The sequence below is a fragment of the Carcharodon carcharias genome, assembly GCF_017639515.1.
Source record: "Carcharodon carcharias isolate sCarCar2 chromosome 24 unlocalized genomic scaffold, sCarCar2.pri SUPER_24_unloc_1, whole genome shotgun sequence".
Classification (NCBI taxonomy): domain Eukaryota; kingdom Metazoa; phylum Chordata; class Chondrichthyes; order Lamniformes; family Lamnidae; genus Carcharodon; species Carcharodon carcharias.
The window spans coordinates 2486880-2502992 of NW_024470584.1; the positions used below are offsets into that span (position 1 = coordinate 2486880).

A 16113-nucleotide genomic window follows, 5' to 3' on the forward strand; every position below is an offset into this window, starting at 1 on the left:
GATTGTGTACAGTGGGAGTGAATGGGAGGGGTTTTGGTCCATTGGGATTGTGGACAGTGGGAGTGAATGGCAAGGCGTTTGGGTCCATTGGGATTGTGCACAGTGGGAGTGAATAGGAAGGGGTTTGGGTCCATTGGTATTGTGGACAGTGGCAGTGAATGGGAAGTTGTATGTGTCCATTTGTATTGTGGACTGTGGGAATGAATAGGAAGGGTTCTGTGTCCATTAGGGCTTGTGGACAATTGAAATGATTGGGAAGGGGTATGTGTCCATTGGGATTGTGGATAGTGGGAATGAATGGGATGTGTTTTGGGTCTATTGGGATTGTGGACAGTGAGAGTGAATGGGATGTGTTTCGGGTCTATTGGGATTGTGTATAGTGGGCGTGGATGGGAAGTGGTTTGGTTCCATTGGGATTGTGGACAGGGGAGTGAATGGGAAGGGATTTGGGTCCATTAGGATTGTAGATAGTGGGAGTGAATGGGAAGGGGTTTGGGTCCATTGGGATTGTAGACGGTGGGAGTGAATGAGAAGGGGTTTGATTCCATTGGGATTGTGGACAGTGGGAGGGAATGGGAAGGGGATTGGTTCCATTGGGATTGTGGACAGTGGGCGTGAATGGGAATGGGTTTGCGTCCATTGGGATTGTGGACTGTGCGAATGAATGGGAAGGGGTTTGGGTCCTTTGGGATTGTGTACAGTGGGTGTGAATGGGAAGGAATTTGCGTCTATTGTGATTTTGGACTTGGGAGTGAATGGGAAGGTGTTTGGATCCATTGGGATTGTGGACAGTGTGAGGGAATGGGAAGGGGATTGGGTCCATTGGGATTGTGGACAGTGGGCGTGAATTGGATGTGTTTTATGCCCATTTGGATTGTGGACTGTGGGAGTGAATGGGCAGGTGTTTGGTCAATTGGGATTGTGGACAGTGAGAGTGAATGGGAAGGGGTTTGTGTCCATTGGGATTGTGGACAGTGGGAGTGAATGGGAAGGGGTTTGGGTCCATTGGGATTGTGTACCGTGGGCGTGAATGGGAGGGGTTTGGGTCCATTGGGATTGTGGACAGTGGGAGTGAATGGGAAGGCGTTTGGGTCCATTGGGATTGTGGACAGTGGGAGTGAATGGGAAGGCGTTTGGGTCCATTGGGATTGTGCACAGTGGGAGTGAATAGAAAGGGGTATGGGTCCAAAGGTATTTTGGGCAGTGGGAGTGAATGGGAATGGGTATGGGTCCATTGGTATTGTGGACTGTGGGAATGAATAGGAAGGGTTCTGTGTCCTTTAGGCCTTGTGGACAATTGCAATGATTGGGAAGGGGTATGTGTCCATTGGAATTGTGCACAGTGGGAGTGAATGGGATGTGTTTTGGCTGTATTGGTTTTGTGGTCAGTGGGAGTGAATGGGATGTTTTTTGGGTCTATTGGAATTGTGTATAGTGGGAGCGAATGGGAAGGGGTTTGGTTCCATTGGGATTGTGGACAGGGGAGTGAATGGGAAGGGATTTGGGTCTATTAGGATTGTAGACAGTGGGAGTGAATGGGAAGGCGTTTGGGTCCATTGGGATTGTTGACAGTGGGAGTGAATGAGAAGGGGTGTGTTTCCATTTGGGATTGTGGACAGTGGGCCTGAATTGAATGGGTTTTATGCCCATTTGGATTGTGGACAATGGGAGTGAACTGGAAGGTGTTTGGATCCATTGGGATTGTGGACAGTGGGAGGGAATTGGAAGGGGATTGGGTCCATTGGGATTGTGGACAGTGGGCGTGAATTGGATGGTTTTTATGCCCATATGGATTGTGGACTGTGGGAGTGAATGGGCAGGGTTTTGGGTCAATTGGGATTGTGGACAGTGAGAGTGAATGGGAAGGGGTTTGGGTCCATTGGGATTGTGGACAGTGGGAGTGAATGGGACGGAGTTTGGGTCCATTGGGATTGTGTACAGTGGGAGTGAATGGGAGGGGTTTGGGTCCATTGGGATTGTGCACAGTGGGAGTGAATGGGAAGGGGTATGGGTCCATTGGTATTGTGGACAGTGGGAATGAATAGGAAGGGTTCTGTGTCCATTAGGGCTTGTGGACAATGGTATTGAATGGGAAGGTGTATGTGTCCATTGGGATTGTGTACAGTGGGAATGAATGGCAAGGGGTTTGGGTCCATTCGGATTGTGGACGGTAGGAGTGAGTGGAAAGGGGTTTTGTTCCATTGGGATTATGGACTGTGCGAATGAATGGGAAGGGGTTAGGGTTCATTGGGATTGTGGTCAGTGGGCGTGAATGGGAAGTAATTTGGGTCCATTGGGATTTCGGAGTTGGGAGTGAATGGGAGGGGTTTGGGTCCATTGGGATTGTGGACAGTGGGAGTGAATATGAAGGGGTATGGGTCCATTGGGATTGTGCACAGTGGGAGTGAATATGAAGGGGTATGGGTCCATTGGTATTGTGGACAGTGGGAATGAATAGGAAGGATTCTGTGTCCTTTAGGCCTTGTGGACAATTGAAATGATTGGGAAGGGGTATGTGTCCATTGGGATTGTGGACAGTGGGAGTGAATGGGATGTGTTTTGGGTCTATTGGGATTTTGGACAGTGGGCGTGAATGGGATGTGTTTTGGCTCTATTGGGATTGTGGTCAGTGGGAGTGAATGGGAAGGGGTTTGGTTCCATTGGCATTGTGGACAGGGGAGTGAATGGGATGGGATTTGGGTCTATTAGGATTGTAGACAGTGGAAGTGAATGGGAAGGCGTTTGGGTCCATTGGGATTGTAGACAGTGGGAGTGAATGGCAAGGGGTTTGATTCCATTGGCATTGTTGACAGTGGGAGGGAATGGGAAGGGGTTTGGTTCCATTGGGATTGTGGACAGTGGGCCTGAATTGAATGGGTTTTATGCCTATTTGGATTGTGGACAATGGGATTGAATAGGCTGGGGTTTGCGTCCATTGAGATTTTGGACAGTGGGAGTAAATGGGAAGTTTTTTGGGTCCATTTGGATTGTGGACCTTGGGAGTGAATGTGAAGGGGTTTTGTTTCGTGGGGATTATGTACATTGGGAGTGAAAGTGAAGGGATTTGTGTCGTTTGGAATTGTGGACAGTGGGAGTAATTGGGATGGGGTTTTGGTTCCATTGGGATTGTGTACAGTGGAAATGAATGGGAAGGGGCTTGGGTACATTGGGATTGTGTACAGTTGGTGTGAATGGGAAGGGGGTTTGGGTCCATTGGTATTGTGGACAGTGGGAATGAATGCAAAGGGGTTTGGGTCCATTGGGATTGTGGTCAGTGGGGGTGAATGGAAATGGGTTTGGGTCCATTGGGATTGTGGACAGTAGGTTTGAATGGGAAGGGATTTCGTTCCATTCTTATTTTGGACTTTGAGAGTGAATAGGAAGGGGTTTGGGTCCGTTGGGATTGTGGACAGTGCGAGTGAATGGGAAGGGGTTTGGGTGCATTGGGATTGCGGACAGTGGGAGTGAATGGGAAGGGGTTGGGTCAATTGGGATTGTGGACAGTGGGAGTGAATGGGAATCATTTTGTGTCCATTGGGATTGTGGACAGATGGTTTGAATTTGAAGGGATTTCGTTCAATTGGTATTTTGGACTTTGGGAGTGAATGGGAAGGGGTTTGGGTCCATTGGGATTGTGGACAGTGGGAGTGAATGGGAACAGGTTTGTGTCCATTGCGATTGTGGACAGTGGGAGTGAATGGGAAGGGGTTTGGATCCAATGGGATTGTGGATATTGGGTGTGAAAGGGAAGGGGTTTGTGTCCATTGGGATTGTGGACAGTTGGAGTGAATGCGAAGTGGTTTGTGTCCATTGGGATTGTGGACAGTGGGAGTGAATGGGAAGGGGTTTGTGTCCATTGGGATTGTGGACAGTGGGAGTGAATGGGATGGGGTTTGGGTCCATTGGGATTGTGGACAGTGGGAGTGAATGGGAAGGGGTTTGGGTCCTTTGGGATTGTGGGCAGTGCGAGTTAATGGGAAGGTGCTTAGGTCCATTGGGATTGTGGACAGTAGGAGTGAATGGGAATGGGTTTGGGTCCATTCTGATTGTGGACAGTGGAAGTGAATGGGAAGGGGTTTTGGTCCATTGGGACTGCGTACAGTGGGAGTGAAAGGCAAGGGTTTGGGTCCATTGGGATTGTGGACGGTAGGACTGAATGGGAAGGGGTTTTGTTCCATTGGGATTGTGGACAGTGCGAGTGAATGGGAAGGGGTTTGGGTCCTTTGGGATTGTGTACAGTGGGTGTGAATGGGAAGGAATTTGGGTCCATTGTGATTTTGGACTTGGGAGTGAATGGGAAGGGGATTGGGTCCATTGGGATTGTGGACAGTGGGCGTGAATGTGAAGGGGTTGGGGTCCAGTGGGATTGTGGATGGTAGGAGTGAATGGGAAGGGTTTTCAGTCCATTGGGATTGCATACAGTGGGAGTGAATGGGAAGGGGTTTGGGTCCATTGGGATTGTGGACAGTGGGAGTGAATGGGAAGGGGTTTGGGTCCATTGGGATTGTGGGCAGTGGGAGTGAATGGAAAGGGGTTTTGTTCAATTGGGATTGTGGACAGTGGGAGTGAATGGGAAGGGGTTTGGGCCCTTTGGGATTGTGGTCAGTGGGAGTGAATGGGAAGTAATTTGGGTCGATTGGGATTTCGGACTTGGGAGTGAATAGGAAGGGCTTTGGATCCATTGGGATTGTGGACCGTGGGAGGGAATGGGAAGTGGTTTTAGTCCATTGGGACTGTGGACAGTGGGAGTGAATAGGAAGGGCTTTGGATCCATTGGGATTGTGGACAGTGGGAGTGAATGGGAAGGGGTTTGTGTCCATTGGGATGGTGGACAGTGGGAGTGAATGGGAAGGGGTTTGTGTCCATTGGGATGGTGGACAGTGGGAGTGAATGGGAAGGGGTTTGTGTTCCATTGGGATTGTGGACAGTGGGAGTGAATGTGAAGGGGTTTTTTTTCCATTGGGATTGTGGACAGTGCGAGTGAATGGGAAGGGGTTTGGGCCCTTTGGGCTTGTGTACAGTGGGTGTGAATGGGAAGGAATTTGGGTCCATTGTGATTTTGGACTTGGGAGTGAATGGGAAGGGGTTTGGATCCATTGGGATTGTGGACAGTGGGAGGGAATGGGAAGGGGTTTGGGTCCATTGGATTGTGGACAGTGCGAATGAATGCGAAGGGGTTTGAGTCCATTGGGATTGTGGTCAGTGGGGTGAACGGAAATGGGTTTGGGTCCATTGGGATTGTGGACAGTGGGAGTGAATGGGAATCATTTTGTGTCCATTGGGATTGTGGACAGATGGTTTGAATTTGAAGGGATTTCGTTCAATTGGTATTTTGGGAGTGAATGGGAAGGGGTTTGTGTTCCATTGGGATTGTGGACAGTGGGAGTGAATGGGAAGATGTTTGTGTCCATTGGGATTGTGGACAGTGGGTGTGAATGGGAAGGGGTGTGGATCCAATGGGATTGTGGATATTGGGTGTGAAAGGAAAGGGGTTTGTGTCCATTGGGATTGTGGACAGTTGGAGTGAATGCGAAGTGGTTTGTTTCCATTGGGATTGTGGACAGTGGGAGTGAATGGGATGGGGTTTGGGTCCATTGGGATTGTGGACAGTGGGAGTGAATGGGAAGGGGTTTGGGTCCTTTGGGATTGTGGGCTGTGCGTGTTAATGGGAAGGTGCTTAGGTTCATTGGGATTGTGGACAGGAGGAGTGAATGGGAATGGGTTTGGGTCCATTCTGATTGTGGACAGTGGGAGTGAATGGGAAGGGGTTTTGGTCCATTGGGACTGCGTACAGTGGGAGTGAATGGCAAGGGTTTGGGTCCATTGGGATTGTGGACGGTAGGACTGAATGGGAAGGGGTTTTGTTCCATTGGGATTGTGGACAGTGCGAGTGAATGGGAAGGGGTTTGGGTCCTTTGGGATTGTGTACAGTGGGTGTGAATGGGAAGGAATTTGGATCCATTGGGATTGTGGACAGTGGGAGTGAATGGGAATGCGGTTTGGGTCCTTTGCTATTGTGGACAGTGGGATTGATTGGCAATGGGTTTGCGTCCATTGTGATTGTGGAAAGTGGGCGTGAATGTGAAGGGGTTGGGGTCCAGTAGGATTGTGGACGGTAGGAGTGAATGGTAAGGGGTTTAAGTCCTTTGGGATTGCATACAGTGGGAGTGAATGGCAAGGGGTTTGGGTTCATTGGGATTGTGGATGGTAGGAGTGAATGGAAAGGGGTTTTGTTCCATTGGGATTGTGGACAGTGCGAGTGAATGGGAAGGGGTTAGGATCCATTGGGATTGTGGTCAGTGGGAGTGAATGGGAAGTAATTTGGATCCATTGGGATTTCGGACTTGGGAGTGAATGGGAAGGGGTTTGGATCCATTGGGATTGTGGACCGTGGGAGGGAATGGGAAGGGGTTTGCTTCCATTGGGATTGTGGACAGTGGGCGTGAATTGGATGTGTTTTATGCCCATTTGGATTGTGGACTGTGGGAGTGAATGGGCAGGGGTTTGGGTCCATTGGAATTGTGGACAATGGGAGTGAATGGGAAGTGGTTTTGGTCCATTGGGACTGTTGACAGTGGGAGTGAATGAGAAGGGGTTTTGTTCCATTGCGATTGTGTACAGTGGGAGTGAATGTGAATGGGTTTGGGTTCTTTGGGATTGTGGGCAGTGGGAGTGAATGGGTAGGGGTTTGGGTCCATTTGGATTGTGGACAATAGGAGTGAATGTGAAGGGGTTTTGTTCCATTGGGATTGTGGACAGTGCGAGTGAATGGGAAGGGGTTTGGGCCCTTTGGCATTGTGGACAGTGGGTGTGAATGGGAAGGAATTTGGGTCCATTGTGATTTCGGACTTGGGAGTGAATGGGAATGGCCTTGGATCCATTGGGATTGTGGACAGTGGGAGGAAATGGGAAGGGGATTGGGTCCATTGGGATTGTGGACAGTGCGAATGAATGCGAAGGGGTTTGGGTCCATTGGGATTGTGGTCAGTGGGGTGAATGGAAATGGGTTTGGGTCCATTGGGATTGTGGACAGTGGGAGTGAATGGGAATCGTTTTGTGTCCATTGGGATTCTGGACAGATGGTTTGAATTTGAAGGGATTTCGTTCAATTGGTATTTTGGGAGTGAATGGGAAGGGGTTTGGGTCCATTGGGATTGTGGACAGTGGGAGTGAATGGGAAGATGTTTGTGTCCATTGGGATTGCGGACAGTGGGAGTGAATGGGAAGGGGTTTGGATCCAATGGGATTGTGGATATTGGGTGTGAAAGGGAAGGGGTTTGTGTCCATTGGGATTGTGGACAGTTGGAGTGAATGCGAAGTGGTTTGTGTCCATTGGGATTGTGGACAGTGGGAGTGAATGGGAAGGGGTTTGTGTCCATTGGGATTGTGGACAGTGGGAGTGAATGGGATGGGGTTTGGGTCCATTGGGATTGTGGACAGTGGGAGTGAATGGGAAGGGGTTTGGGTTCTTTGGGATTGTGGGCAGTGCGAGTTAATGGGAAGGTGCTTAGGTCCATTGGGATTGTGGACAGTGGGAGTGAATGGGAATGGGTTTGGGTCCATTCTAATTGTGGACAGTGGGAGGTAATGGGAAGGGGATTGGGTCCTTTGGGATTGCATACAGTGGGAGTGAATGGCAAGGGGTTTGGGTCCATTGGGTTTGTGGATGGTAGGAGTGAATGGAAAGGGGTTTTGTCCAATTGGGATTGTGGACAGTGTGAGTGAATGGGAAGGGGTTAGGGTCCATTGGGATTGTGGTCAGTGGGAGTGAATGGGAAGTAATTTGGGTCGATTGGGATTTCGGACTTGGGAGTGAATGGGAAGGGGTTTGGATCCATTGGGATTGTGGACCGTGGGAGGGAATGGGAAGGGGTTTGCTTCCATTGGGATTGTGGACAGTGGGCGTGAATTGGATGTGTTTTATGCCATTTGGATTGTGGACTGTGGGAGTGAATGGGCAGGGGTTTGGGTCCATTGGGATTGTGGACAATGGGAGTGAATGGGAAGTGGTTTTGGTTCATTGGGACTGTGGACAGTGGGAGTGAATGAGAAGGGGTTTTGTTCCATTCCGATTGTGTACAGTGGGAGTGAATGTGAATGGGTTTGGGTTCTTTGGGATTGTGGGCAGTGGGAGTGAATGGGAAGGGGTTTGGGTCCATTGGGATTGTGGACGGTAGGAGTGAATGTGAAGGGGTTTTGTTCCATTGGGATTGTGGACAGTGCGAATGAATGCGAAGGGGTTTGAGTCCATTGGGATTGTGGTCAGTGGGGTGAACGGAAATGGGTTTGGGTCCATTGGGATTGTGGACAGTGGGAGTGAATGGGAATCATTTTGTGTCCATTGGGATTGTGGACAGATGGTTTGAATTTGAAGGAATTTCGTTCAATTGGTATTTTGGGAGTGACTGGGAAGGGGTTTGTGTCCATTGGGATTGTGGACAGTGGGAGTGAATGGGATGGGGTTTGGGTCCATTGGGATTGTGGGCAGTGGGAGTGAATGGGAAGGGGTTTGGGTCCTTTGGGATTGTGGGCTGTGCGTGTTAATGGGAAGGTGCTTAGGTTCATTGGGATTGTGGACAGGAGGAGTGAATGGGAATGGGTTTGGGTCCATTCTGATTGTGGACAGTGGGAGTGAATGGGAAGGGGTTTTGGTCCATTGGGATTGTGGACGGTAGGAGTGAATGTGAAGGGGTTTTGTTCCATTGGGATTGTGGACAGTGCGAATGAATGCGAAGGGGTTTGTGTCCATTGGGATTGTGGACAGATGGTTTGAATTTGAAGGAATTTCGTTCAATTGGTATTTTGGGAGTGACTGGGAAGGGGTTTGTGTCCATTGGGATTGTGGACAGTGGGAGTGAATGGGATGGGGTTTGGGTCCATTGGGATTGTGGGCAGTGGGAGTGAATGGGAAGGGGTTTGGGTCCTTTGGGATTGTGGGCTGTGCGTGTTAATGGGAAGGTGCTTAGGTTCATTGGGATTGTGGACAGGAGGAGTGAATGGGAATGGGTTTGGGTCCATTCTGATTGTGGACAGTGGGAGTGAATGGGAAGGGGTTTTGGTCCATTGGGACTGCGTACAGTGGGAGTGAATGGCAAGGGTTTGGGTCCATTGGGATTGTGGACGGTAGGACTGAATGGGAAGGGGTTTTGTTCCATTGGGATTGTGGACAGTGTGAGTGAATGGGAAGGGGTTTGGGTCCTTTGGGATTGTGTACAGTGGGTGTGAATGGGAAGGAATTTGGATCCATTGGGATTGTGGACAGTGGGAGTGAATGGGAATGCGGTTTGGGTCCTTTGCTATTGTGGACAGTGGGATTGATTGGCAATGGGTTTGCGTCCATTGTGATTGTGGAAAGTGGGCGTGAATGTGAAGGGGTTGGGGTCCAGTAGGATTGTGGACGGTAGGAGTGAATGGTAAGGGGTTTAAGTCCTTTGGGATTGCATACAGTGGGAGTGAATGGCAAGGGGTTTGGGTTCATTGGGATTGTGGATGGTAGGAGTGAATGGAAAGGGGTTTTGTTCCATTGGGATTGTGGACAGTGCGAGTGAATGGGAAGGGGTTAGGATCCATTGGGATTGTGGTCAGTGGGAGTGAATGGGAAGTAATTTGGATCCATTGGGATTTCGGACTTGGGAGTGAATGGGAAGGGGTTTGGATCCATTGGGATTGTGGACCGTGGGAGGGAATGGGAAGGGGTTTGCTTCCATTGGGATTGTGGACAGTGGGCGTGAATTGGATGTGTTTTATGCCCATTTGGATTGTGGACTGTGGGAGTGAATGGGCAGGGGTTTGGGTCCATTGGAATTGTGGACAATGGGAGTGAATGGGAAGTGGTTTTGGTCCATTGGGACTGTTGACAGTGGGAGTGAATGAGAAGGGGTTTTGTTCCATTGCGATTGTGTACAGTGGGAGTGAATGTGAATGGGTTTGGGTTCTTTGGGATTGTGGGCAGTGGGAGTGAATGGGAAGGGGTTTGGGTCCATTTGGATTGTGGACAGTAGGAGTGAATGTGAAGGGGTTTTGTTCCATTGGGATTGTGGACAGTGCGAGTGAATGGGAAGGGGTTTGGGCCCTTTGGCATTGTGGACAGTGGGTGTGAATGGGAAGGAATTTGGGTCCATTGTGATTTCGGACTTGGGAGTGAATGGGAATGGCCTTGGATCCATTGGGATTGTGGACAGTGGGAGGAAATGGGAAGGGGATTGGGTCCATTGGGATTGTGGACAGTGCGAATGAATGCGAAGGGGTTTGGGTCCATTGGGATTGTGGTCAGTGGGGTGAATGGAAATGGGTTTGGGTCCATTGGGATTGTGGACAGTGGGAGTGAATGGGAATCGTTTTGTGTCCATTGGGATTCTGGACAGATGGTTTGAATTTGAAGGGATTTCGTTCAATTGGTATTTTGGGAGTGAATGGGAAGGGGTTTGGGTCCATTGGGATTGTGGACAGTGGGAGTGAATGGGAAGATGTTTGTGTCCATTGGGATTGCGGACAGTGGGAGTGAATGGGAAGGGGTTTGGATCCTATGGGATTGTGGATATTGGGTGTGAAAGGGAAGGGGTTTGTGTCCATTGGGATTGTGGACAGTTGGAGTGAATGCGAAGTGGTTTGTGTCCATTGGGATTGTGGACAGTGGGAGTGAATGGGAAGGGGTTTGTGTCCATTGGGATTGTGGACAGTGGGAGTGAATGGGATGGGGTTTGGGTCCATTGGGATTGTGGACAGTGGGAGTGAATGGGAAGGGGTTTGGGTTCTTTGGGATTGTGGGCAGTGCGAGTTAATGGGAAGGTGCTTAGGTCCATTGGGATTGTGGACAGTGGGAGTGAATGGGAATGGGTTTGGGTCCATTCTAATTGTGGACAGTGGGAGGAAATGGGAAGGGGATTGGGTCCTTTGGGATTGCATACAGTGGGAGTGAATGGCAAGGGGTTTGGGTCCATTGGGTTTGTGGATGGTAGGAGTGAATGGAAAGGGGTTTTGTCCAATTGGGATTGTGGACAGTGTGAGTGAATGGGAAGGGGTTAGGGTCCATTGGGATTGTGGTCAGTGGGAGTGAATGGGAAGTAATTTGGGTCGATTGGGATTTCGGACTTGGGAGTGAATGGGAAGGGGTTTGGATCCATTGGGATTGTGGACCGTGGGAGGGAATGGGAAGGGGTTTGCTTCCATTGGGATTGTGGACAGTGGGCGTGAATTGGATGTGTTTTATGCCATTTGGATTGTGGACTGTGGGAGTGAATGGGCAGGGGTTTGGGTCCATTGGGATTGTGGACAATGGGAGTGAATGGGAAGTGGTTTTGGTTCATTGGGACTGTGGACAGTGGGAGTGAATGAGAAGGGGTTTTGTTCCATTCCGATTGTGTACAGTGGGAGTGAATGTGAATGGGTTTGGGTTCTTTGGGATTGTGGGCAGTGGGAGTGAATGGGAAGGGGTTTGGGTCCATTGGGATTGTGGACGGTAGGAGTGAATGTGAAGGGGTTTTGTTCCATTGGGATTGTGGACAGTGCGAATGAATGCGAAGGGGTTTGAGTCCATTGGGATTGTGGTCAGTGGGGTGAACGGAAATGGGTTTGGGTCCATTGGGATTGTGGACAGTGGGAGTGAATGGGAATCATTTTGTGTCCATTGGGATTGTGGACAGATGGTTTGAATTTGAAGGAATTTCGTTCAATTGGTATTTTGGGAGTGACTGGGAAGGGGTTTGGGTCCATTGGGATTGTGGACAGTGGGAGTGAATGGGAAGATGTTTGTGTCCATTGGGATTGTGGACAGTGGGTGTGAATGGGAAGGGGTGTGGATCCAATGGGATTGTGGATATTGGGTGTGAAAGGGAAGGGGTTTGTGTCCATTGGGATTGTGGACAGTTGGAGTGAATGCGAAGTGGTTTGTGTCCATTGGGATTGTGGACAGTGGGAGTGAATGGGATGGGGTTTGGGTCCATTGGGATTGTGGACAGTGGGAGTGAATGGGAAGGGGTTTGGGTCCTTTGGGATTGTGGGCTGTGCGTGTTAATGGGAAGGTGCTTAGGTTCATTGGGATTGTGGACAGGAGGAGTGAATGGGAATGGGTTTGGGTCCATTCTGATTGTGGACAGTGGGAGTGAATGGGAAGGGGTTTTGGTCCATTGGGACTGCGTACAGTGGGAGTGAATGGCAAGGGTTTGGGTCCATTGGGATTGTGGACGGTAGGACTGAATGGGAAGGGGTTTTGTTCCATTGGGATTGTGGACAGTGCGAGTGAATGGGAAGGGGTTTGGGTCCTTTGGGATTGTGTACAGTGGGTGTGAATGGGAAGGAATTTGGATCCATTGGGATTGTGGACAGTGGGAGTGAATGGGAATGCGGTTTGTGTCCTTTGCTATTGTGGACAGTGGGATTGATTGGCAATGGGTTTGCGTCCATTGTGATTGTGGAAAGTGGGCGTGAATGTGAAGGTTTTGGGGTCCAGTAGGATTGTGGACGGTAGGAGTGAATGGTAAGGGGTTTAAGTCCTTTGGGATTGCATACAGTGGGAGTGAATGGCAAGGGGTTTGGGTTCATTGGGATTGTGGATGGTAGGAGTGAATGGAAAGGGGTTTTGTTCCATTGGGATTGTGGACAGTGCGAGTGAATGGGAAGGGGTTAGGATCCATTGGGATTGTGGTCAGTGGGAGTGAATGGGAAGTAATTTGGATCCATTGGGATTTCGGACTTGGGAGTGAATGGGAAGGGGTTTGGATCCATTGGGATTGTGGACCGTGGGAGGGAATGGGAAGGGGTTTGCTTCCATTGGGATTGTGGACAGTGGGCGTGAATTGGATGTGTTTTATGCCCATTTGGATTGTGGACTGTGGGAGTGAATGGGCAGGGGTTTGGGTCCATTGGAATTGTGGACAATGGGAGTGAATGGGAAGTGGTTTTGGTCCATTGGGACTGTTGACAGTGGGAGTGAATGAGAAGGGGTTTTGTTCCATTGCGATTGTGTACAGTGGGAGTGAATGTGAATGGGTTTGGGTTCTTTGGGATTGTGGGCAGTGGGAGTGAATGGGAAGGGGTTTGGGTCCATTTGGATTGTGGACAATAGGAGTGAATGTGAAGGGGTTTTGTTCCATTGGGATTGTGGACAGTGCGAGTGAATGGGAAGGGGTTTGGGCCCTTTGGCATTGTGGACAGTGGGTGTGAATGGGAAGGAATTTGGGTCCATTGTGATTTCGGACTTGGGAGTGAATGGGAATGGCCTTGGATCCATTGGGATTGTGGACAGTGGGAGGAAATGGGAAGGGGATTGGGTCCATTGGGATTGTGGACAGTGCGAATGAATGCGAAGGGGTTTGGGTCCATTGGGATTGTGGTCAGTGGGGTGAATGGAAATGGGTTTGGGTCCATTGGGATTGTGGACAGTGGGAGTGAATGGGAATCGTTTTGTGTCCATTGGGATTCTGGACAGATGGTTTGAATTTGAAGGGATTTCGTTCAATTGGTATTTTGGGAGTGAATGGGAAGGGGTTTGGGTCCATTGGGATTGTGGACAGTGGGAGTGAATGGGAAGAGGTTTGTGTCCATTGGGATTGCGGACAGTGGGAGTGAATGGGAAGGGGTTTGGATCCAATGGGATTGTGGATATTGGGTGTGAAAGGGAAGGGGTTTGTGTCCATTGGGATTGTGGACAGTTGGAGTGAATGCGAAGTGGTTTGTGTCCATTGGGATTGTGGACAGTGGGAGTGAATGGGAAGGGGTTTGTGTCCATTGGGATTGTGGACAGTGGGAGTGAATGGGATGGGGTTTGGGTCCATTGGGATTGTGGACAGTGGGAGTGAATGGGAAGGGGTTTGGGTTCTTTGGGATTGTGGGCAGTGCGAGTTAATGGGAAGGTGCTTAGGTCCATTGGGATTGTGGACAGTGGGAGTGAATGGGAATGGGTTTGGGTCCATTCTAATTGTGGACAGTGGGAGGAAATGGGAAGGGTATTGGGTCCTTTGGGATTGCATACAGTGGGAGTGAATGGCAAGGGGTTTGGGTCCATTGGGTTTGTGGATGGTAGGAGTGAATGGAAAGGGGTTTTGTCCAATTGGGATTGTGGACAGTGTGAGTGAATGGGAAGGGGTTAGGGTCCATTGGGATTGTGGTCAGTGGGAGTGAATGGGAAGTAATTTGGGTCGATTGGGATTTCGGACTTGGGAGTGAATGGGAAGGGGTTTGGATCCATTGGGATTGTGGACCGTGGGAGGGAATGGGAAGGGGTTTGCTTCCATTGGGATTGTGGACAGTGGGCGTGAATTGGATGTGTTTTATGCCATTTGGATTGTGGACTGTGGGAGTGAATGGGCAGGGGTTTGGGTCCATTGGGATTGTGGACAATGGGAGTGAATGGGAAGTGGTTTTGGTTCATTGGGACTGTGGACAGTGGGAGTGAATGAGAAGGGGTTTTGTTCCATTCCGATTGTGTACAGTGGGAGTGAATGTGAATGGGTTTGGGTTCTTTGGGATTGTGGGCAGTGGGAGTGAATGGGAAGGGGTTTGGGTCCATTGGGATTGTGGACGGTAGGAGTGAATGTGAAGGGGTTTTGTTCCATTGGGATTGTGGACAGTGCGAATGAATGCGAAGGGGTTTGGGTCCTTTGGGATTGTGGACAGTGCGAATGAATGCTAAGGGTTTTGGGTCCATTGGGATTGTGGTCAGTGGGGTGAATGGAAATGGGTTTGGGTCCATTGGGATTGTGGTCAGTGGGAGTGAATGGGAAGTATATTGGGTCCATTGGGATTTTGGACTTGGGAGTGAATGGGAAGGGGTTTGGATCCATTGGGATTGTGGACCGTGGGAGGGAATGGGAAGGGGTTTGTTTCCATTGGGATTGTGGACAGTGGGCGTGAATTGGATGTGTTTTATGCCCATTTGGATTGTGGACTGTGGGAGTGAATGGGCAGGGCTTTGGGTCCATTGGGATTGTGGACAATGGGAGTGAATGGGAAGTGGTTTTGGTTCATTGGGACTGTGGACAGTGGGAGTGAATGAGAAGGGGTTTTGTTCCATTGGGATTGTGGACAGTGCGAGTGAACGGGAAGGGGTTTGGGCCCTTTGGGATTGTGTACAGTGGGTGTGAATGGGAAGGAATTTGGGTCCATTGTGATTTCGGACTTGGGAGTGAATGGGAAGGGGTTTGGATCCATTTGGGTTGTGGACAGTGGGAGGGAATGGGAAGGGGTTTGGGTCCATTGGGATTATGGAGCGTGGGAGGAAATGGGAAGGGGATTGGGTCCATTGGGATTGTGGACAGTGGGAGTGAATGGGAAGGGGTTTGGGTCCTTTGGGATTGTGTACAGTGGGAGTGAATGGGAAGGGGATTGGGTCCTTTGGGATTGTGGACAGTGGGAGTGAATGGGAAGTATTTTGGGTCCATTGGGATTTCGGACTTAGGAGTGAATGGGAAGGGCTTTGGATCCATTGGGATTGTGGACCGTTGGAGGGAATGGGAAGGGGTTTGGATCCATTGGGATTGTGGACAGTGGGAGTGAATGGGAAGGGGTTTGCTTCCATTTGGATTGTGGACAGTGGGCGTGAATTGGATGTGTTTTATGCCCATTTGGATTGTGGACTGTGGGAGTGAATGGGTAGGGGTTTGGCTCCATTGGGATTGTGGACAATGGGAGTGAATGGGAAGTGGTTTTGGTTCATTGGGACTGTGGACAGTGGGAGTGAATGAGAAGGGGTTTTGTTCCATTGCGATTGTGTACAGGGGGAGTGAATGTGAATGGGTTTGGGTTCTTTGGGATTGTGGGCAGTGGGAGTGAATGTGAAGGGGTTTTGTTCCATTGGGATTGTGGACAGTGCGAGTGAATGGGAAGGGGTTTGAGCCCTTTGGGATTGTGTACAGTGGGTGTGAATGGGAAGGAATTTGGGTCCATTGTGATTTTGGACTTGGGAGTGAATGGGAAGGGGATTGGGTCCTTTGGGATTGTGGACAGTGGGAGTGACTGGGAATGTGGTTTGGGTCCTTTGCTATTTTGGACAGTGGGATTGATTGGCAATGGGTTTGCGTCCATTGTGATTGTGGACAGTGGGCGTGAATGTGAAGGGGTTGGGGTCCAGTGGGATTGTGGACGGTAGGAGTGAATGGTAAGGGGTTTAAGTCCTTT

At 50.0% G+C, this 16113-nt stretch overlaps 1 protein-coding gene across 2 annotated transcripts in view; it reads left to right on the plus strand.

The window, feature by feature from the left end:
* Nucleotides 1-16113, plus strand: part of LOC121273488 (nectin-4-like) — a 228773-nt gene that overhangs the window by 127885 nt on the left and 84775 nt on the right. The window lies entirely within an intron of this gene.